Source organism: Palaemon carinicauda, chromosome 4 (assembly GCF_036898095.1).
Source record: "Palaemon carinicauda isolate YSFRI2023 chromosome 4, ASM3689809v2, whole genome shotgun sequence".
Classification (NCBI taxonomy): Eukaryota; Metazoa; Arthropoda; class Malacostraca; order Decapoda; family Palaemonidae; genus Palaemon; species Palaemon carinicauda.
Window position 1 is genome coordinate 107,844,361 of NC_090728.1, and position 17,500 is coordinate 107,861,860.

General features: G+C 36.2%; 1 protein-coding gene across 1 annotated transcript in view; it reads left to right on the top strand.

The window, feature by feature from the left end:
- LOC137640089 (glycogen debranching enzyme) overlaps positions 1-17,500 on the top strand; it is a 225,451-nt gene that overhangs the window by 12,303 nt on the left and 195,648 nt on the right. The gene's annotated exons all lie outside the window — the stretch shown is intronic.

Here is a 17,500-nt window from a genome sequence, read left to right on the forward strand (position 1 = left end):
ATCTCCACCATTATGGCTCATTGCTGTGTAACACTTGGCCGTTTTATTGTCGCAAACGAAGTGAGTAACCTTATATGAAATGCCAACATTTTTTTGAAGATGCCTCACCCAACCCGTAACCCAGTCATTCCCTAATCGTAGATTTCGGAGCGGAGGTGGGGGGGGGGGGGGGAGCAGCTGATATTTTTTTGTGGAAGAGTCAGTAACTGTAACTCTTATACCAATATATATATATATATATATATATATATATATATATATATATATATATATATATATATATATATATATATATATATATATATATACATAATCTTTGTTTCTGCCAGTTTTCATGTTCATACCTGCTATATGTATGCTCTGGATGTCACTTTTATTCGCAAGTGACGATTTTTCGTTAAAAAAATCAGTGAGGAGGAGCAAACTACTTCTACAATTATACAGATATCCAAACTATTTTCACGGTGCTAGATGGGTGATATGTGAACTACATTAATATCAATTTTCGTATCGATACTTGCTATAGAAAAGTCACAGTAGCCATTTTTCGATATCCACGGGAGGCCGATTTTCGGCGGCGCCGTAAATTACTCTTAGAATACTTCACATGTCTAAATGAAATTTTCAGAGATTTATGGGATGGATATTTACTCTGTCCATACCAATTTTCATTTTGATATCTGCCATAGAAAAGCCACAGAAAACCTTTATTTCGGTATGGGTTGAAGGGTTATTCTTGGCAGTGAAGTAAATTGTTCCTGGAATAATTCACATATTCAAATGAAAATTTCAGGGATTGATGAGAAACATAGTTTCTCTGTTCCTGCCAAATTTCATGGTAATATCTACAATTGAAAAGACACAGCTATCATGTAAGCCTCTTAAATATGATGTTAAAGTTAGCAACATTACAGTAAACTGTGTGATAGTGAGCGACATCAAGGGACAATGCCGATCTCAAAAACAATATCCGTCCCGAGTTCAGTTTTTGATCATCTTATCAATGACACTCAAAGGCCACAATTGTCCTTTGATATCGAATTAAACAAAAATATTCATGGCAGAGTCAGAATCGACTTTTATCTTTCTCTACGGCTGAATGGCCTCAGCCAACTGATTATCTTTATTTCTTTTCGGTGCTAAGGTTCTAATCGTTGCATGCAGAAATGTTTATTATAAGATAATTTCCCTAGGAGTCTGTGATCTCGCAACAGTGAATTCGACATTAAAAGGTATTTGTGGCTTTTTCAATAAAGGAAAATTACGAGTGTTAGTGATGAAATTATCATAAAACAGACAAGTGTTATCTACTTACCAGTCAGCTATAATGGTGGATATATTGGTAAAAGAGTAATATTTTTGGCTTATAGTACGCAGTAAGTCGTGCTCTTTGTCTAGATAGCAACATGTATCAAAAACTTTTCCATTGTCATTTTTCTCTGAATAGGAAAAGAGATATTTCTTACATTTATGTTTGTGATGTCTTTTGACACATTACTGTACAGGTCAAGCATTGTCTTATAGAACTTGTGCTCTGGGGCTAACAGTCTTGTTAGTAGTTAAGGTCGGTGTTGTATTTGTCAGTTAGGCTTTTATTCAGGAAAATGTGAATATAAACAATCGAATTCAGTAGTCTGCTGACACTTAGTGATCATTATTTTCATAGTATAGAGAGTGCCTTAGAGTCATTAACGTGAGAGGGTTTCCGTTGGACTTTTGAATTGACTGTACAAATATTTAGGTTTATTCAAAACTCAATAAAATATTGTTTGTAATATCCTGCTATACAGCAGTAATTGAGTAATAGCCTGATTAAAAAGGTAAGGGGTACTGACTAAAACCATATACGATGCGGTGAATGACTTACCTTCAATTGTGAATGTTTTAATAAGATTCGGTCATGATGTTCTGGTTCTGATTTACCGGTATAAGTCACTTTGAGAACTCAGAGGCTTGAGCAAAAAAATGATGAATTTAAAAGATATTTGTCTTTCCTCATTTACTTTAGGTAGACAATATTTCAATAAAAAAAAACACATTGTTTATATGATCTTCCCGAGAAAATCCTTCATTTCACATTAACTGCGATAAGGACTCAAGGTCGATCCTGACCCCTTTCTATCTTTTTTGAAATTAGTTACTATTTCATCATAGTCTAACCTTTGAAAGGGCGAAACCTCCTTTTTTGTGAGTTCGCCACATAAGTTCGAGACTTTGTTATGATTGGCAGCACTGCCTTCTGCCACGTTTCCCATCCCCCCAGTCAGTTCTTAACACAAGATTTATAAGTATTCATGAACATATTATAACACCGCTTTATTAAACGACTGCATCTAACTATTATCGATTTTTTCTTGGGAAACCAACACATTTGGGGAAGAACAAGTCCGAACCTTTTGTTGTTAGATTGTAACCAAGAAACATTTGAAAAGATTTCTGGCAAATGTAATACTTCGTTGTATATTGCTCTTATTATTTTATAGCAAGGTACAGAGAAAATTGGAATTTTCCGTATATGACTTACACTGTATATGGTAACCGTTTTCAAATTAAGTCGTTCTTTCAGTTTTCCCTCATTTTTCGTGGAAACTGTGAGTTGTAGTAATAAGAGAATCAAAAACTATAGATTACACAATATAAAACCGTTCAAGGACACCAAGATGGAAGGGAGCAAAACTGGATGAAAAATTAAATCAATACTTTGCTGCATATCCTATTCTGTCAATTGGATGCCAGACTAAGACTTTGTTCAAGAAGTTCAGAAAACCATAGTACAAACTGATTATGAGAACTGTTATCCAAGTCAAAGACTTCTCACGGACTGAAGTTACGAGATCCCTGAAAAAAATGTAAAAGGCATTTCTTAGAGAAGAAGTAATATGCCAAGATAACTATTGTGGAAAAATATAATCAAGTTCTTCCGTGTCATTTAGAAATTTAGATTATTATTTTAAATACGCGTTTTTTTTTCTTTTTTTTTTTTCTATGTGTGTGTGTGGGGGGGGGGGGCCTTGTGCTGCAATTTCTCATATTGTTTTTTATTTTCTCCGTATTTTTGCTGTGAATAACTTCAAGAATTTAACAGTGCTTATAAATTTTAATCACAATAGACCAAGATGGTAAAAGATGACATTTTTTTCGTTCAGCAAAGTGTATTGCTTGGATTGCATAGAAATAAATTCTGAATGTGTCTCGGCTTCTAGTGCATATTCAAAAGCAAGCGGTTAAAATAAATCAAACTGCAACCAGGGTAAATTACCAAGCAGTGTTCTTTTTTTTTTCTTTTTTCTGTAAAGAGATACAAAGGATCACTTTAAGAAAAACATGGGATTCTAAGAATTATTTCAGTCCTTTTAAAATGTCTCTTGATGATTGATATTTTGATTATTTACAAAATTCCCCACTCGATGTGAAATTGAACTACTGTTGGTCTTCTCTCGGCATTGAAAAGCTTTTAAACGAACAACATGGCAAGACCATTGAAGGGCACCCCCCCCCAAAAAAAAAAAAAAAAAAATCCAAACTTGAGTCCTGCAAAAACAACGTTCAGTTTGCTTGTCAAAATACCTACTTAAAGAAATTTACTGCACGTGAGCTGATGTATCGGTTTATTAACGGCTTGTTAAAAGATAACCTTGAATTGGGGCATTTCTTCAAAAATTCTAAAGCGTTCTCCGTTCTCTAGGATTCTGCTATAATGAAGTTGTTTTCGGCCCGTTCGATTGTATGTCTGATTGGTTACATGATTACTCAAGATGTTTAGTGTGGAGATTCACCAAAATCTTCCTCAAGGTGCCCCTCGTAACAGAAAAGAAGTGGCTAGATTTTGGGAAAGGTGAAAATGTAAGATTTGAGTGAAAAGATTTTTTGATTAAACATTTAGACTGTATGTTCAGCTTCCTATCAAAAACGTTGAAAGATTTTGAAATTGAAACTATGTGTATTAATGCCGTAGATTTGGATTTCTTAACTTTATCAATTACTTGTACTGCATTACAAAAATCTGATTTCACATGGATTCCGACGACTAACCGTTTATAGTATAATAAAATGTGTGCTTGAGGGAGGTATGATCATTTCAAATTTCGTTATTGGTGTTAAAATTTTTATTTAGTTTTTTATTTTTGTTGATAAATTCCGGTACATAGGTTATGATGGTTTACTTTGGAAAAACTTGTTTGGTGACGGATTGCAGGAGACCGTCGTTACGGCACAGGAGTTACTCTCTCTCTCTCTCTCTCTCTCTCTCTCTCTCTCTCTCTCTCTCTCTCTCTCTCTCTCTCTCTCTCTCTCTCTTTTGTTTGTTATGCATGCTTGCCCAAGCCGTTGTTACCACCACTGTCTGATGACTACCTGACGTAATACCCAGACGAATGTGAAGTTCAGTTAATTTAAATTATACTTCCTTAAAAAGAAATAAAGATACCTTTTATGTCTCTCAAGTTTCTTGAAGTTACAGTCTAAGCAGCACTCCGAATTCTAAGACATTTTACCGATAAAATTTACTTGTAATGTTACCAGGTTATTTTTGTTTTTTCGTCTTTCTGGTTGCCACCAATTAAATATGAATAGTGCCACATCATAATATGAATTATGGTATTTCATGAGGAAGAACGCGCGGGTGCACACATACTAGGAGAGGAATTACAATTTTGGCTTATTTAAAGAGTATCAAGTTTTCCAAAAGAAAAGGATTATGTTGAATCGTAAATCATTTGTTATGACGAATAAAAATGCGAAGAATTCTCTTGAAGATGAATTCTCAGGCAATAGTAAAACAGCCTTTATAAATGCAACCTATTTGATTGGCTTTGTCGAAGATGTACACAATTCATTATTTTCTGATTAGGAAATGGATCAAACTTTAGAAATTTATATGATAGTTAAGAGCACTAACATTCTACATTTCATTTTATGGCCATGAGTATAAATAGAGGGTTTCAAAGAAAGTTCATTTCTTAACTATCAAGATTGTGTTAAAGAATGATCGGGCCTCGGTTAGATTTTCCCAGTCGTCTCTATCTTCAGCTTTTAAGATAAAGACAAAGATTTTTTTTTCTGAAATCGACACTTTTGAGATAACAAAATTACATGTGTTTGACTCTTCCTAAACTCTTTATTCGTAAATCAAAATAAATGGCGCCTACCTTTCCAAGGTACCAAATATTTTCGCCGCTAAGAGACATTGATATATAGATATCTTTTTATATGGAAGAAAACTATTATTCCTTGGCATTTGAAAAAAAAAATCATTTTGATTAAGTTCATACACAGCGACATATATATATATATATATATATATATATATATATATATATATATATATATATATATATATATATATAGAGAGAGAGAGAGAGAGAGAGAGAGAGAGAGAGAGAGAGAGAGAGAGAGAGAGAGAGAGAGAGAGAGAGAGAGAGAGGACGATTGGATAAGTATTGATTTGAAAGCGAAATCTAACAGAGGCCCTTTGCGTTAATAGGCGTAGGAGGAGTTTGCTAAACTACAACACTAGTTGGAAAGGAAGGATGCTATAGGCCCAGGAGCTCCAACAGGGAAAATAGCCCTGTGAGAAAAGAAAACAAGGAAAACAGTATTTTAAGAACGGCAACAACATTCAAATAAATAATTCCTATATAAACTAAAAAATAAACTTTAAATAAGAGGAAGAGAAATTAGATAAAATAGTGTACCCGAGTTTACCTTCATGCAAGAGAATTCTAACCCAAGATAGTGGAAAACGGTACAGAGGGTATGGCACTACCCAAGATTAGAGAACAATGGTTTGATTTTGGAGTGTCCTTCTCCTAGAAGAGCTGCTTACCATATATAAGTCTCTTCTACCCTTACCAAGAGGAAAGTAGCCACTGAACAGTTACAGTGCAGCAGTTAACCCCTTGGATAAGAAGAATTGTTTGGTAAATTCAGTTATGTCAGGTGTATGAGGACATAGGAGAATCTGTAAGGAATGCGCCAGACTATTTGGTGTATGTGTAGGTAAAAGGAAAGTGAACCGTAACCAGAGAGAAACATCCATTGTAGTACTGTCTGGCCAGTCAAAGGACCCCATAACCGTAGTATCTATGAGTTATGGTAGTTATCTAAACTAAACTTCAATATGGAAAAAATTGGAGTCCGTCGGATCACATTTCGTAAATACATTTGTCATATTTAAAATTGAATTTGTAAATAACCATCATCTCATCATGAGACTGGTTAATGGCTACAACTGTAACAGGACGAATCTAATCCGATTAGGATAATTTTCTCTTTTTTGATAGATTCTCCAAGTATGAATTTAAGGACTAAAATTGCACGTATTCTTAGTTAAATGATACAATTAAAAGTAAAACTATGAAAAGTAAGCTCATTCGATAGAGAAAACAAGAAATGGAAAAAGTAGTGTACCTGAACCTTAGACCCCAGTAATAAAGATTATGATCTAGTATTTAAATAGCATAGATATACAGTAGGTTTGGAGCTGTTATTCTATTATCAGAAATATAACTTTGTTAACTGAAGAGGGTAGAGAGGCATGGGGATGATTACCGGAATGAAAAAAAGTTGAGGAAGAAGCATTTAGTAGGGCCCCGTGTCATGTAAGAAATCAGAGCAAAGAAGAGAAGCCTGCGAGGGGAAAGGGTTTAGAGGGAGATGGTGGGGGAAAGAGGGTACCACGGTTTTACAGGTGTCACATAACACCGTGGCTTTTGCAGCCCCGAAGAACCACCCGTCGCATTCTTGCTCTGGCGACAGGTCAGGTCAGGTCAGTGTGGTCGCTGCTGCTGCTGCCACCCTCGCGTGTCGCCGGCTAAACCTACGCTTGTGGATTTTGCCGTAAGGTGCTTTAAAAGGAGATTTGACCTTCGGAATTTCAATTACTTGAAGGCTTGTTTTGTGGTGCTTAATTAACATGTTACAGTTTTGTAGGGAAAGTAACCGCGAACGCCTTTCACGTTGCCAGGGTCGATCTTGGGTGTGTTGAATGGTATCTTTTCACTCAGTGGTAGGAGCTTTACTTAAATCTTACCGAATTTAGTTTAGTCGTTTTGAATTCTTATTCACCAATAATTAAATTTACTGTAGAATAGAATCGTGAAATATTTTTTTTTCTCACGAACAAATCAAGGTAGTTCTATTTCCTTAAATTTTATGATTACTACTCTTTGAGTAATCTTTATAATTAAAAAAGCATCTTACTCTATAAAAATAATATTAATATCTTATAGTTACAAAATAAATGGACCTGGCCAGTTAACGAAATTTGGATGATAACTTTCTCGTGAGGTTTCTAAGGTAGGATCCATCACTTTAAAGTAGGAATTTTGCGCTGAGTACAACCTCCTCAGCGGAACATACGGACAGTTACATGAAGATGGAAAAACGGTAAAGTGAAGAAAGTGATCAACATATTGAGAAGTGACAGAATACGGCAGTTTATTTATCTCCCCTCCTGTGCTATACATAAGTTCAAGTGCATTTACCAAGTTCATTCACGAAAGACCAAATACAAGAAAATCATGAGACAGAAAATATCAGATGATATCGCGCTCTGATTTGGTAATATACAGTACTGTGTAGCTCAAAAATCTTCATAGGGTGACTGTACCAAAAGAATGGATTGAATCATAGATATATTGTAAAGAAGACAAGTTGACATTGGGCTGTCGTGTGGAGCATACGTACCAGAAGAACGTCTCATTTTATATGAAACTTGCGGATGGAATTAGTATGTCCGAGGAAATGTAAGAACAACCGAAGTTTGTTCTTCATATACGGAAATGAACCCTTGAAGAAAAGAGAGAAAATACTCCACTTATTTCTGGAGATCTGCTGCACCATTTGCCTGTGTTCCATAACAGAGATGAATATTTTTTCAATGACAATTCATGATTCAAGATTAGATTCAACATCCTTTGCATACAGAAAAAAAGAAAACCCAACCAAGAGGAAGCCAAAAGATGCAGCATTACATCTACCTGGAGACATTTGTGCAATTCTATCAGCAAATAGAGTCATCAGTGTTAGATATTAACCTGGAACAGCTATCCACGAGACCCAACACAAAGATTCGGAATTATTAGCTATTTACGAGATATGCCATCTGCCGAGTATAAAAGGATAATTCAAACTAACGATTCTCACTGTCAACTTAAAGGTTACAGAGTCATTAGACGTGGAAATTCGAAAGATAATTCTGAGTAACAGCTTTTATAAGGCAAAAAAATTAAATACTGTTAGGTTTGGATTTATGAATTTAGGACAACGACCCGAGGCTGATCCTTGGAGTGCTGATGGAATACTGTTTGTATGTTTCATCCAGATGGATTTGTAACATAATTCTAAGGATGTTAAAGAGGAGGTCCTTTTCAGATTATTTATTATTATTATTATTTTTTTTTTTTTTTTTTTTTTTTTAGATTTAACGATATTAGATGTTATTTTTAGACCGCAGGAAAATTTGCTACGCGATGTGTATTTACAATCGCCATTTATGCTGTAGTTAAATACCTTGTAGTAATCGACCTTCACGCCTTATCAAAGTGCATACCTCATGTGTATCTTTCACTGGCGCTTTCATTTCTTGGTCCCAATAGGTCAGAGAGGTTGAAAGTAGTAATCTCAAGTATGGTTCAAGAGGTTTATTATCTTTATTGATGTATCTTGCTGTTTAAAGGTTCAGGTTCAAAATTTGTAGAAATATTTAAGCATTTCTCCCTAAGAAATAGCAATGTCCGGAGCTCGCTCTCTCTCTCTCTCTCTCCTCTCTCTCTCTCTCTCTCTCTCTCTCTCTCTCTCTCTCTCTCTCGAAAAGTATGCGATTCATTTTGTGATCTTTTTAACGCTAGGTGATAGGATTTTGTTTAATATGAAATGATCGTTTGACTATCAGCATTTTTTATAACCGAAATATCTTTTTATGCTACCATTATCTTTGTGTTTCTATAACAAAACAATTAGTGATGCATATTTTGATAATTTAATTTGCAATGATTTAAATTTATTTTTTCAGTGTGACTTGAAGCATAACCACCTGGGTGGATATTTTCCTTTGGGGCCCTTGCCAGTCCTGTCCCGACCCCCTCGTTGTGGGGTGGTCTCTGAAAGGGGGAATAGTGAGAGGGTGTGGGCCTATGGGGGTACACATGGAACTGAAGGGGGGATCAGGGGTTTGGGATTAGGGGGGTATCAAACCGGCCCTTGTGCGTTTAAGGTGACTTTGTGTCGACTCACCCACCGGACTCACCCACCCAGCAACAGGCCTCACTGTGCTCACCCTACCAGACAATCACCAAACTGTATTTGATATTATTTAAAAAATATTTATGAATTAATTTCAAATTAACAGAACTCGACATTAACTGATGACTTCAACTTCGACAAGCCGATAGTTACATGTAAACACCAGTGCTATAACAGTTGACGGGTTTAGTTGTAGACGAGTGAGAAAGGGACGGTGAAAGCTAACTACTGGCGCCTTACCTGGGACAATATGGGGGCATGATCGTGAAGAGGGGTCGCCCATACATCTAGGGAACCGCCCACCAACCCTGACTTTCATTATCGGGTGAAGCCGGTTCGTATGCTACTGTTGTATATGGAAAGCAACTTAGGACTAATCCACTGTGGACAAGTTTTCTTTGGTAACCATCATACAAATTTTGATTGTTTATTGCGTGGAAATAAACTGATGTTATTATGAAGATACCACAGCAATGGAAGAATATGAATATGATTTTCTTCCTTATAGATTATCATAGTGATTGCTGATCTTATAATTATTATGGAGTACAAATAAATAACAGCTGAGGTTACGTACCCTGTTAGGGTAAAAAACGGTGGGCTAAATGTTCTTCATTGTTTACGACAACTGTAATTAGCCGAGTTACTTTACAGTATTTGTTTGTTTTCATCCTACATTTAATTGACATTGGCTTCTGACATACTCTTATTATTTTTAAGTTAATATTATTTAACTAAGTTAGTCATATAACTTTTCTAAAACATGCCAGATGTCCAATGAGACATTCTTCGGTCTTTTAGATTAAGGAGATTAATGTAAGAACTCTATTAGATATAATCAATTGCTGATAAAACTTCTTTCATTTACTTGTAACACAATGACTTGTGATAAATCTACACCAGTAAAGGCTATACCTTTACCTGACGATAACGGAAGAGCGTACCACTGACTGATCACGTGACCTTCTCGGGCGAATTTATAATTCCCCCTTTTCATTCACCGTCATTTTCTCTAGCCAAAATGAGCTTATTAAGTACTTATGTGACATTGCTTGCAATCATCCACCCCATGTACGAAGACCAAGAGATAGTCTGCACATAAGTGGGTACAACTGACCATCACTTATCCGTCCCTGCCTTCTTGCCTTCTATTCTCCGACTTCTTCTCCCTCAGTCAGCGGGGCTGTTGGGTGTGTTACCAAGGTGGTTATGACTTAGTCTCAGACCAGCTGAGTGTAGGAAGACCAAGTGCCGGGTTGGCCTCTGGACGTCACGACAATGCTTATTAGTAGGATTGACGACCCCGACTTTTTAATTTAACCCAATTCTACATTTGCCGGTGGAAGACATTTCTAGTCCAGGGAAATCGAGGCTATTTGTGTTAGAATTCGAGGCCATGTGTAAAGCGATTAAGCCAAGAAATAAGTCAAAATGTTGCGGTATTTAATCTCTTGGCTCCTCTTTTTATTTAAGTGAGTATGGATTACAGTTTCTGTATATTCTCTCTTTTATTGTATTGCTAGGGTTGTAGCGAAGAAAGAGATTCTTTGTGGCCAAATTAATCATAATATTAAACAGTCGCCATAATTAGTTAGTCCTCCTTTATCAAAAGAAATTGAAGTTCAGGTCGTGAAGTGTATTTGGACAATTTTCAGTTAATCTGTTGAAACCGCGTTTCTGCAATCTAGTGTTATGGGGTGTCTATTTGAACAAGAGAGACTTTTCATTTGCATAAAGATATTGAGGATGACTGGTAGCTCTCCGGATGTGAGCATTTTACACAAATCTTTATTAGATACCTGATCTAATAAGAACTTTAATTCTGTTCACCTCTCGAATTATCTATTGTAATAGTTACGGGGCTAATTGTAATAGTAATAATAGTTCTTATTATTATTATTATTATTATTATTATTATTATTATTATTATTATTATTATTATTATTATATTAATGTCGCATTTATGCTTTGAAAGAACGAACAAAAAGTATGAATTATGAGTTTTCTTGTTACTTATGTTCGTATTATTCATGACTGAGATTAAGAATGCGCGGAAGCAAAGAATGTGAGAAAGCACAGTCCATGAAGTCCCTTGTCGTGTGAAGAAGCCCGGTGGGGTCATGTCTGGAGCCCGGCTGGAGTGTGTCGGGAAGGGAAGATGCACCAAGCTAGCAAATAGGTACTAGGACTGGCTCCTGGTCATGGGTGCATGGCCTATGATTAGTCTCCTAGCAACACTCAATTTGGCTTTTGAGTGATGAATCATTTTGATAAGGAATAAAAAAATTCTATTTTTATCTTAATGTTTTTCCTACATGTGTCGAAATATTAACTACCTGTATACAGCCTGCTTAATTATCAGGCATCGTGAATTGATGAAATCTATTATTAGCGTAATAATGACGGGGCTAATTGTAATAGTAATAATATTTTCTGAGGACAAATTTTAAGATAACTGAAGTTCGTCATCTGATTTCATCCGGTCTTTTGCCGTTCAAGCCGCTTGAGTTAGTTCCTTTGAAAACGGTCCAATAATTCATGAATCTTGGCTGCAGTCAAACTTTACCCCCCCCCCCCGTCTAATTTATGACAGCTGATTATTAAAGTTCACACCTGTGATTTTGCTTTAATGTGTCCATGATCCTAGCCTGCGTGTTAAATAGCACTGTATTCTTTTTTAATGAAGGCATAGGCAGGGAAATGTAACATTTTAGATTCCTGCAATTAAATGGGTGCTGTTTTTTAATATGAATTATATCGAAGGCTACAGCGGCCCAAATATATTCCTTTTTACTATATTCATGAGAGAACAATACAAGCGTTAACCATTGTAAACTTTTTTCGTCTTGTTAAGTTACTTTGGATTCAATTTTGAAAATCACCAGTTATGAAACGCGGATTTTAAACCGACAATACTTAGAATTTTAAAGGCGGTTCTAGAAATCTTAGGTTTGTGGAATATACTTTTGATACACTGACGGCATTTAGTAACGTTATTTTGTAATAGTCGGAAGATGTTGGTTAGTCTCACGTTAGAACAAACAAGAACACATTTAACGGGCATGATGGAGATGATAAGTCCATCTGTCAGCGCTATTTCAGTTAAATGATAAGAAGTGTCTTGCTTTGACTTGTAGTCTTAATTTAGCTGGACCCACTCAAAATGGGATGCATGTTTGGAGGCTTATCAAGTCATGTGGTGATAAATTCTTATAAATAGATTATTAGTCACGGAACTCACAAGAAAGCAATATTCTTGTATGTAGATGTGAAGGAGAAAAATGGTTGGGCGAGTACTCTCTCTCTCTCTCTCTCTCTCTCTCTCTCTCTCTCTCTCTCTCTCTCTCTCTCTCTCTCTCTCTCTCTCTCTCTCTCTCTCTCATACATACACACACGTATACACATTTTTTCCTCTCACACACACATACGCAATTTTCTCCCCTCACACACAAAGGTAACCCCCCTCTCTCTCTCTCTCTCCTCTCTCTCTCCTCTCTCTCTCTCTCTCTCTCTCTCTCTCTCTCTCTCTCTTTCATGCAACTTTTTCTCACACAGACATATGCAACTTTCTCACACACACATGCAACTTTTTCTCACACATACGCATATCTCTCTCTCTCTCTCTCTCTCTCTCTCTCTCTCTCTCTCTCTCTCTCTCTCTCTCTCTCTCTCACATGCAACTTTTCTCTCACATGCAACTTTTCTCTCACACACATGCAACTTTTTCTCTCACACACATATGCATCTCTCTCTCTCTCTCTCTCTCTCTCTCTCTCTCTCTCTCTCTCTCTCTCTCTCTCTCTCTCTCTCTCAACACACGGGCGCAATTTTTTTCTCCCTCACATACGCAACTTTCTCTCACACATACACGAAATTTTCTCTCACTCGTACACATACGCAATTTTTTCTCACTTATACACACACAAAGCTTGTTTTTTTCTCTCTCATACACACTCGCAACCTTTTTTTCTCTCTCTCATACACATGCGCAACTTTCTCACACGCAACTTTTTCTCACACACATTCGCAACTTTCTCTCTCACACATACGCAACTCTCTCTCTCTCTCTCTCTCTCTCTCTCTCTCTCTCTCTCTCTCTCTCTCTCTCTAAAACACGCAGTTCATATGTATACATGTGATACTCTTTATGTATACATGTAGAAAGATGGTTGGCTCTTATAGAAAACAAATATAAGCCGAAGCCATTGCTGCCCTTCACATATGATAAAGTACTCTTTCTTTTCGACGATTACCCCATTCCATCAGTACGTCATTCAGTATTAAAGAAAAAAAAAAATTAATGCACCATCCCATAACTTCCCCCTCTGCCTCCCATCTTATCATCAGTTGTCTGCTTCTGCCAACCATTGCAAAGTTCTCCATAACTATTGCTTTTTGTAGCATGAGTTGTAATGCTTCTTGCTCCATAGATCCATAGCACGCTATGACAGAATAATTGAACTTCGCCTGAAAGCTCAATTAGCTTCCTTATTTTAATTGATATTCTCTACTTATAAGTATGCCTTTTTTGTTTACTTAACCTATTTTGTTGGGAAGTTGCTTGCACATGTGGGGGAAATGAGTCATAGGCAAAGAGCTTAAATCTCCTTTGTCACCATAAATCATCTGTTAGCACATGACTTTATTTTGATTATTGAGTATTCGGACATAAGTACCTAATTTATCTATAAAATTCACGTATGTATTTCGTAAAGTTGTATCTTAATTTTTGGAAGTTGCAGACTAAAATATTTATTTCTCTGCGAGTATCAATCAATAGTCCTATGGTCATTTGCAAGTTCCTGGGAAGGTTTTAACATCGTTCTGAGCGAGTGGGTTGTATACTGGCTTCATGTTCTTTTTAGCTATGAAAGCCGCGAAGTGACTCTTAATCTTCTCCCCGTTGAAAACCATTTAGACTTTAATTCCTGCAGTCCTTTCCTCCTTTCCAAAACTCACTTTTCCACCTGTGGCTCCTCTGACTGATATCTCTCAGTATCGCACTACAACCTCAATTTACTTTTTCGTATCGGAGGTTGTGCTGTGTTTAACTTATCATTTGATACATCAATAGATAGATTCGCAGATACTGAATAATAATAGTACATGGTACCATCAGACTTAGCGTTCTTCATCCTTTATCCGTTACCATATAATTTTCTTAATGATCATCGAAAATTGAGCTGTAATATTTGGCATCTTTCTTCATCTGCCCTACTTTTGCCATGGACGTTGTCTGTGTTCACATCCACTTAATGAGGTTCATTTACCTTGGATATCCCTTTTGGGCCTTTTGATCATTGCCCCATTTCTATTAATTTTACATTCTTTCCACGCCAAATCTCTCCATACAACACCTGATTATTATTATTATTATTATTATTATTATTATTATTATTATTATTATTATTATTTGCTAAGCTACAACCCTAGTTGGAAAAGCAGGATGCTATAAGCCCAGGGGCTCCAACAAGGAAAATAGCCCAGTGAGGAAAAGAAACAAGGAAAAATCAAATATTTCAAGTACAGTAACAACATTAAAATATAGATTTAAACTACGAAAACTTTAAGAAAACAAGAGGAAGAGAAATAAGATAGAATAGTGTGCCAAGTGTACCCTCCAGTGAAAGACCATGGTACAGAGGCTATGGCACTTCTCAAGACTAGAGAACAATGGTTTGATTTTGGAATGTCCTTCTCCTAGAAGAGCTGCTTACCATAGCTAAAGAGTCTCTTCTACCCTTACCAAGAGAAAAGTGGACACTGAACAATGATAGTGCAGTAGTTAACCCCTTAGGTGAAGGAGAATAGTTTGGTATACTCAAGTGTTGTAAGGTATATGAGGACAGAGGAGAATATGTAAAGAATAGGCCAGACTATTCGGTGTATGTGTAGGCAAAAGGAAAATGAACCGTAACCTGAGAGAAGAATCCAATGTAATACTGTTTGGCTAGTCAATGGACCCCATAACTCTCTAGCGGTAGTGTCTCAACGGGTGGCTGGTGCCTTCAAGAGAGGTTCACCTAGCTGATATTTGAGCCTTTCCTTTGTATTTCTTAATGTTAGTTTGTTACTTTAGGTGAAACTCTATGGTCATGGCATGCTAGAGCCGTTAGTTATAATAATCCTTGTGATGGAAAAAATGTCTGATTATCCGTGTACCCTAACTGTCCTCGAGTAATAGGCACATGTGCTATTCCTTACGGCTCCTTTAGCTGTTTCTCACGATTCTGTTATGTCTGTTTGAAAGTAATTTGCTATTTCATATACAGGAAGAAATTTTACCACCGAAATTCCAATCTCATCACCTATAACAATAAAATTTACAATCACATCATTCTGGAAGTTTACATTGGCTTGCTCCTTTTACAAACAATCATTCTTTCAGCAATTGCAGTTCTCATGAGCATCTACTCTGTCCTTTTGCCTGCCCCAATAATCTATGCCCAGAAGGCCTGTAGAGTTTCTGTATCATTTTACACTGGTTGGGTGTCTAGCTAGATTTTATTTCTTTATTAATCCTTAGGGCGTTTCTGAATGAAACAACTCCGTTCTTTTGCAAAATTTTATAAAACCCTCTACTCAACTTTGTTATTGGAAGCATGTACCCACTAAGCATATCCTAAGGGATTGTGAACATTGTAATCCTTTAAACTACCATCCTATTGCTTTATCTACTGTTATTGTTACAGAATTTTAAACTATGCTTAATTTCCACTTTCAAAAGAATACAAGCTCTACTGGAGATTCCCTTTTTGGCTGTGTTTTAATTTTTTTTTAATAATCGTATTACTTTTAAGAGTATCGGTTCTTGCTTACTTTAGGGGGAGAGGTGTGTGTGTTAAATATCGTTAATTATTAATCACCAATCTTCACCTTGTTTATGAGGTCTTGTGTGATATGAGTATGTTCTCAATTCCCCTATCATTCGATGTCTATTCAGCAGATCATCCGTATTACGTTCCCGTCGGAATTGGAAATCAGCAGCTAAAACAACAAATAACTGCGAGAACACTTTCGAGAAAGGAAACGATTACTGATGTTATTTTAAACTTTTCGTTTTTTTATGAGGACAAACTTATAAAGATCGAATATTCAGGGTATCCTTGTACTACCATCTATATCACGATCACTATCTTGAAATGAGGGTGTACCTTGAATATTTTCAAACTTTGGTAGAGATAAATTACAGTACTCTTCTTTATAACAAACTAAACCAACATTTTTACACTTTTGCCAAATTCCTCAGTGAAAAAGATTTAGAAGAGTTGAAACTACTAATGTATGCTTCTGAGCTCAGTTTTAGGTTGGCGACCGGAAGATTTTGTGTAAAGATGTGGCCTTAACAGAGTAGGTATAGGTGCGAAGCCGTAGGTTTAATAATCTGTTATGTGAATGAGGGAGGGACCAGATGATGTTGACAGAGGATTGGATATGTTAATATAAACTGCATAGACTAGTGAAAGAGTTTAAAAGTGTTCACAATAGGAAAATGTCCGAAGTAAATTCAATCAATAATAATTAGGTTGTGGGAGTGAACGGAACATTAATGTTGATTTAAAATGATTAAGAAAAGAAAAAAAATATTTTTGTAATAATTTTTGAGTTACTATTTTGAATGGTAGTAGGATGAGAGAGGAGGCGAGGTACAGAATGGGCAAAGTAACGAAAAGGCAGCAGGATACGTGAAAAATATTAAAAGGAAACTTGCTATATCTATGGAAACCAAGGTTTTAATGTTTAAAAGGATTGTTGAGCCAAGTCTCTTCCGTGGAAGTAAATTTTCGGTTTGAAATGGGAATTAAAGAAAAAAATGAACATCCTAGAAATAGATGGTACATGGGTTTAACATGAATTGAAAGAGTAAGAAATGTTGTTACATGGAAAGAGTGGTAACAAGGCTGGCATCCATGAAATGATGGATCAGAGTATTTTGAAATAGTACTAAAGAATGATTGGGCCGTGTAAAGAATCTAAATTTCCGAAATGTTAAGAGAAAGGAGGAGACGAAGATCTTGAAAAGGCTCGATAGAGGTTTAAAGGGGGAAGAATAACATCCCAGAATCGAGTGAAGACCAGTAAGATGATAAATTAAGCATTATGCGTGGGGAGTCAGACCTTGAGCTAATGACCGTGCAATGTAGTTATGTGGAACTGCTGATATTGTAAAAGTTTCCTGCTTTGAGTGTTAAAGTATTAGGTGATAGTGTTAACTTGCCTTGGCTCGTCGGCTTCTCATAATTGTCGTTAAAGACTT